Source organism: Carlito syrichta, unplaced genomic scaffold (assembly GCF_000164805.1).
Source record: "Carlito syrichta isolate Samal-C Ts95f unplaced genomic scaffold, Tarsius_syrichta-2.0.1 Scaffold20669, whole genome shotgun sequence".
NCBI classification, from domain to species: Eukaryota; Metazoa; Chordata; class Mammalia; order Primates; family Tarsiidae; genus Carlito; species Carlito syrichta.
In genome coordinates this window covers 1-7126 of record NW_006964765.1, presented here as the reverse complement: position 1 = coordinate 7126, position 7126 = coordinate 1, and the positions used below count along the sequence as shown (strand labels likewise).

General features: G+C 44.1%; 1 pseudogene; it reads right to left on the bottom strand.

Annotated features, from left to right (window-relative positions):
* Positions 1 to 4147: 4147 nt before the first annotated feature.
* Positions 4148 to 5472, bottom strand: LOC103264666 (annotated as a pseudogene).
* Between the last annotated feature and the right edge of the window lie 1654 nt (positions 5473 to 7126).

Genomic DNA, 7126 nt, shown 5'->3' with positions numbered 1-7126 from the left:
GATAATGGAAGTTAAAGAAAAATAAGAATGAGAAAAAAACAACAGATCTGGTGGTTTATGGAAGCCATGCCATAAAGCCTATTGTATTACTAACATAACTTTTGCCCATGAGCTTTCAAGATAACTAACTCAAAAAGAAAGAAATCAGTTACAAGCAAAAAAGAGAAAAACAAACAAGACAATTTCCTTTGGAGAAAGCCGAATATTTAAAGCTGGAATAAATTCAAACTAAATGTGGTTAGTATTAAACCACACCATCAAGTAAATCTTAATCTTCCTTTCTCTCTCTCTCTCTCTCTCTCTCTCTCTCTCTCTCTCTCTCTCTCTCACACTCACACACACACAATGTAACCTAGTAGGCAAGCTATAAACTGCACTCTAAACTAAATGTAGAAATGTATTTTGTAAGATTATTTCCTCATATCCCTCAATATAAAATTAATGGAGAAATTCCAAAGTTCATTTTTGTAAAAATTATCGTATAAGAGACACCTGGTTCCTAGCATCTGGTCCTCTGAGATCTTTGTCCAAATTGTGATCTGACCTACCTAGAAAAATAAATTAAATACAAATACTTAGATATGTGAATTTCTACAAGTTGAAGTTTTGAATGGGCCGTTAAGAGAGTAAGGTTATATTCTTCGGCTAATTTCCATTTCTTTGGTGGAGTCAGCTGGAAGGATGAAAGTGGTGTAGGAGTGTGGAATAGACTCTCCACTACTTACTGAATCCACTATTTTGACTGAAAATCCACTACTTATCCTTCCCATAACTCCATTTCTTTATTATATGTATATCAGAAACAGTGTTTTGAAAATTCAATAATACCTGCAAATTTCTTAGTATAGTGCTTAGTATATGGAGGTGTCCAATAAATATTAGCTAGGATTATCCCCAGCCAACCTGCATTTACAATTTTATATGAGTAAAAAATTGTATATGAGTATGAAATTTTAAAATTGTATATGAGTATACTTATATATACTTATATACTGTATCATTATCAATATATAACAACATATTATTAATAATATGCTAATCAATGGAAACAAGTATATACATATAGAGTAAGTATATATAAATATATATCATTTATTTATTTTCAAGAAGAATCAAGTCTTTATTTTTTGAGTTGGAGTCTCACTCTGTTGCCCAGACTGGAGTGCAGTGGCCGCTCCCAGGCCACCACAGCCTCGACCTGCTGGGCTCCAGCGATCCTTCTGCCTCAGCCTTCCAAGTAGCTGGAACTACAGGTGTGCACTACCACACCCGGCTGCTTTTTGATTTATTTTAGAGATGAGGTCTCGCTGCCCAGGTGGGTCTCGAACCTGCGGGTCAAGCCTTTATTTGTAATGAGAAGTCCCCAGATTTTCCCGCTCTTGTCCAGTGTGCATAACTGGACACACACATCCACACTCACGCCATATCAGGACACCCTCCTTCAGGGGTTCCTGGGCCGACTGTCCTCCCTGTAAGCTAGCCCAGAATACTAAAACTAAGAGGGTCTACCCTATAGAAGGCATAGATAGAATATCGATTTTTAGACCCGTGCCCCACCCCCATCCCTCTAATCCTAACAGGTATTTGCGACTTGATATTCAGGCTCCTTCCTCAGCTTCACACAGATAACTATTAAAATTTCAGACTTCAGAGCTATCTTGGGGGTGGGGAGGAGCAGTCTCCCAGCACAAAACATTCAACCTCAGTCACGGGGGTGGGGGTGGGGGGAGGGGAACCCAGTTACAACTACATCACATTATTTATGAAGTAAGAATTACATTCATCTAACACATCCAGAAGGAGCTCTAGTCCTTCAGGAAAGCTGCCTGGGACAGCATTTGAGCCTCTTCTTCACACAGGCATAACTGAACTGTACAGTTAATACCTAGTAAATAGCGTTTATACTTACTTAACCACATCAATGAAGCAAACTTGAAGGAATTTAAAAGGAAATTTAACTCAAATACAAAAATAAATTTTTATTTTGTTAAAAAAGTTTACATTTTTTTCTATTAATTTAGACACACGCATCCATACTTCTCAAAGAGGAGGGCATGGCAGCAAGGCTCTTGGGTCTGGGGTGTGCAGTTTTGAAACAAAGGGATAAAAGGGAATGGGGTGAAAAGGGCCCTAAAAAATACCCAGGAAACTTAAAGTGTGGTTCATTAGTTTAGTTTCCTAACATAAACGAGGGGTAATTTAGCTCCAGGAAGACCTGGTGAGTGGGAGAGAAATAGCAGAGGGACAAGGTCTTTGCTTCCCCAGGCCCCATCTTTCAGGGATGCCAGTCCTTAAAGTCAAAACACGGCTTGAAAATTCAGGAGCCAACACTTGTAGTCACAAAGTGGTGGTACTTTCCGCATTCAATTATCTAGGCCCCAGAAAACTTGAAACAGGTAGGTCTGGCACTACCAACATGCCGCCACTCATACAATCCAATTCTTCCTTGAAGCTTGATTATTCGAAGAGCAATAGATATGAGCATCAAAGTAACACAGAGACGAGGCTTGTTACCTACAAATCCGGAGAGGCAGACAAAGGCCCAGTGAGGTCAATGGGTAGGTGGGTGAGGAAGCAGTTGAAGCAGCGGTAGGCATCCTGCCTGCTCTAAGAGCTTCTCCATCCTGGAGCGAGGTATTTCACCCCTGGTTCTGCCAGGCTAACCACCTTGAGCCACCAAGATTTTAGGGGACAAATTGGCAGGATTGGAGGTGAAACACTGACTCAGACTTAGCAGGAGGAAGACAACAGGAGCAGCATCCACTGGGGTCTCCAAGTCAAAGCTGGACTCAAGAGCATTTAAAACGGAATAAATTCTGCAAGGAAATGGCGAGGGACAAAGCAGCAAGAAATGGGAAACAGCCCTCTAAAGGGATCAGAGGTAGAAGCACCACTTCTTATAGCCAAGCAGGGTAAAGCTTTAAGGAAAGTTCATTTACCCCAGTCCCATCAGATACATACCAGAGATGCAAGTGGGCTGTAGTTTATGCCCTCCAGCAAAGATGGCTCTCAGGGAAAAGGGAGGGGAGCCTGGCTGACTAAGGTTGTACACTAAGGCAAGAGTCAGGGAAGTGAACAATATGTGCAGAAGTTTAGCTCTCCAGCGTCACCAGTGGAACTGTTCAGGTAAAGGTATCAGGCTTCTGCCCTGCCACATACTCCCTGAGACTTGTGCTTCCTTGAGAAGGGAAAGGGCCTCAGGGCTGCCACTACCTCCCGGTGGCTGAGGCCAGAGATCTGGTGGAGGTTTACTTTATGTAATTTGAAGGGTCAGAGGCTCTTCCTTGCAGCCAGGTTCCAACGTCCAGACTTGAGCAGGGGGTGGGGGAAATGGGCAAGGAACAAAGGCTATTTCTTGCATTTGAGCCGCCTTTGGGCCTGAAGTTGCTTTCGACCACCTTGGGTCTTGGATCGTGCACCAGTGGATAACGAAGGGGCTGTGGATATGAAAGGTCAATGCCAACAAAGCCTTGGGCAGGTATTGAGGATGCCCCAGGAGAGAGGCTGTTGCCCAATGTGCCGAGGACAAGGGCAGGGGTGTTCTGAGCAAAGCTGGGAGTACAGGTGCTCCAAAAAAGGATTGTTGACAGGCATGCTGGCCACATTGAAGGCAAAGGGTGTGCTCTGGCTGGGTGTGTCAGGGTGTCTGACCAAAGCCTCCTCCCAAAGGGGTGATGGTACCTGTGGTCGCACTCTGTCCTGTTCCAAAACTGAATGCTCCCGAGGTGAAGCTGGTGCCTGGGGTAGCCATATTGATCCCTAAGACCCCACTGCCAGCTGGGGTTGCTGATGCCCCAGGCAGGAAGGGTGATGGAGTGGTGCTGCCAAATGCTGAGCTACTGCTTCCACTGCTGGTGGTCTGGGTGGTAGCTCCAAAGCCAGGCAAGGTCAAGGTTAAAGAAGACTGAGTGGTGGGTGGAGTCTCAGTGACAGAGTTTGAAGCAGCATCTGGCCTGTTCTCTAAGACCTTATCAAGCCATTGTAAAGAAGTTTTCTTTTCTAAGTCAAATTCTTCAGCAGTAATTGGATAGCCAAACAGGGGATGTGGAGGCAAGGTCAGTGGTTCCCCTCGCCTGGTTGGCAGTAGCTGAACTTTGCGTTTACGCAACCCAGAGCTGCCAGGTGTAGATGAGCAATTCCCCGAGTGTCATTTCTTCTGTGGGGCTGTATCTTTAACCCTTTCTCCCGGAGACTCCTTTTCTGCTGCCAATGGAGTTGAGGAGCCGGAATGATGACATAGCTCTTCTTTAATTTTCTTTGCTGGGCTCTCTGGTGTCTGGGAGCTGGGTGTGGTTGGACTGGAGAAGGGTGGCGAACCATGGCCACTTTTCTTCCAGAGCTGTGACTGGGAGATGCCTCTAGTAGAGCTATAGGAACTGGTAATGGCATTGCAGCTGGAGCTAGGGGTGCCAGCTGTGTATGTGCTTGTCAAGGAGCTCAAGGTAGAGGGTGGGATCTCTTGTTTGTGTGGTCATCTGAGCTCTGGAACTGAGGCCTCTCTTCAGAGACCCAGGCTTAGGCACAAAAGAAGTGGGGACTCCATTGGCCACGAGGGGTTTAAATGCTGAATGGCCATTTCCACTGCTGTCATGGTGCCTTCTTTTATTTTCCTGTCCATCAGGACATATTTGGTCTTCTTTCTCCAGTGTTCTTTTCTTCTCCTCTTTGAGGGCACTCGGTATAGTCTCCTTTGCACATGGATCTGGGGCATTACTTGGTGGTGAAGATAGTGTTGAGCTGATTATCTGCTCTGGTCTTGCAGAATGAGCCACTTTTCTCTCAGGAGGGGCAATCCTCATGGTCGCTGGGCTACACACCATCTTGATATTTTGAGGAGACAGCACAGTCTTCTTGTGATCACCATTCCAGCAGACTGTGGGAAGTGCCCCCACTCCAGAATATCGGGCCTGGTGGATTGGATAGCCTCTTCGAGGTGTTATCAGAACTTGATTTGATAAAGGCCCACTATCCTTGTGGGAAGGCCTTCTAGGGTATCGAAGAAGAGATGTGGGGAGAGGGTAAACGTGGTAAACAGGATTGGTCTGAGGAAGACTGGGGGCCAGGCAGGCTGGTGGGTGGTGGCCAGGCCTCTCCTGCAGATCCTTGCCCTCCGGGGCAGGGGCAGGCTGTGGTGGCCCGAGCTTGCCCAGGTAACCACCCATGAGGAGCAGCTCAGCAGAGTCAGGTCCTTCAAGTCGAGTCTGTGGCTCTAGGAGGTTTCCGTTTAACTGCCGACTTGGCCAGAGGCAAGGCCAACAGTGTTCTGTGATGTCAAGCATTCTGAGTGAGTGAGAACAGGGCATGCAAACCCTCCAGCCTCACGACTCAGTCCCCACCAGGCCACGCTAGCCCCCACGGCCAGGAGGCCACTGCAGCCGCCGCCAGCACACCAGGTACAGCAATAGGCTGAGCGGCAACAGGCTGAGGAACACTGCCCTGGCGGCCCACTGCAGCCCCAGTCCAAGCCCCAGCCTTAGCCCCAGCACCACAGTCCCTGACACTTGCATGGGCCACAGCTTCTTGTATCCTCCAGCCACAGGAGATATCCTGTAAACATACATTTAATCACTTATGGGACTTAGTGTGTGTCAGAAACTGTTCTGAGAACTTTATAAATATTGACTCATTTCTTCCTCACAACAACCCTTTGAGGTACAGTTACTGTCCCTGTTTTATAGACAAGATAACTGAGGCACAGTGATCTTTGCTAAATTCCCTAAGTTCACACAGCTAGTCAGAAGGAAAGCTGTATTTCAATCCATGTGACCTAGCTCCCAAATCAGTTCTTTTACCTATGTTAGGAATACATGAATACACTCTTATTCATTAACATCTTGCCCAGGTCTAAAGAGGGTGAAGTCTTTAGTTTCATGGGTGAGTCCTATGGTTTATCTCATTTTAACTACTACAGAGCTAGCCCTACTTCTGCAGAATATTATATTCAGTTTATAGCAGTTTTCATATACGTTTCTGAAGAACGTGTAGAGGCTTGGTGAAGTATATTCTACCTATATCTTCTATCCATTTGTCACATGTTCAAAGAATAGTGGGGTAATGTGCCACAAACAAAACCCCATTTTTTTTCAATGTAAGAAAGTCTGACTGTAAACATACTATATTCCTTGGTCCATATGACAAAGGAAGTATTTACTTTATGTATAAGGGCTGTATATATAAGCATGTGCTTTTTGTCCTTTAGACTTGCTGATATCAAGATGGTGATATTTTGGCAACAAGATTAACAGAAATTTTAAATGTGTCACTGCAAATAAATGTTTGTATTTATTTTATAATGCCATGTTAAGCCTTTAAAATATGTTTATATTTCAAGTGAAATTTATATTTGCTTTCCAGTCCTCCATTTCTCTAAGTATAACTTTTTAATGCAGATTTACATGGTAACAGTATGTGAGCATTTCTTTACTTTTATTGATTATATATGCAGGAAATTTTCTACTATATTAGTTTTCTCTTAGAGTAATTGATATGCTTCCTGTAAGACTATTGTTTTTTTCCATTCCATTAATTGTTTAGAATAAATCCATGAAGAAAACTTACCTTGCTTAAAAAAAATACAATTAGGAAAGTTATTTTTAGTATATAAAAGTCACTGAAAATATCTTTGAGTTACATTGCTCTCAAGAGAACATTCATTTCTTTTAAGCTTATTCACTAACAGAATATTGCATTCAAATGATTACATTTTATTTTTATTTATTTATTTATTAATTATTTTTTTATTTTTTGAGTTGGAGTCTCACTCTATCACCCAGACTGGAGTGCAGTGGCCGCTCCCGGCCACTGCAGCCTCGACTTGCTGGGTTCCGGCGATCCTTCCACCTCAACCTGCCAAGTAGCTGGAACTACAGGCGTGCGCTACCACACCCGGCTGATTTTTGATTTGTTGTAGAGATGAGGTCTCACCAAGTTGCCCAGGTAGGTCTCAAACCTGCAGGCTCAGGCAGTCCACTCACCTCAGCCTCCCAAAGGCATGGGATTACAGGCTGAGCCACCGAGCCCAGCTAAATGATTACATTTTAAAGTCAGTATACTCTTCATAAAATTGTTAATATCCATTTCCACTGTAACCAAGAGACCAATCATAAAATAATGTCAGAAAGAAGTT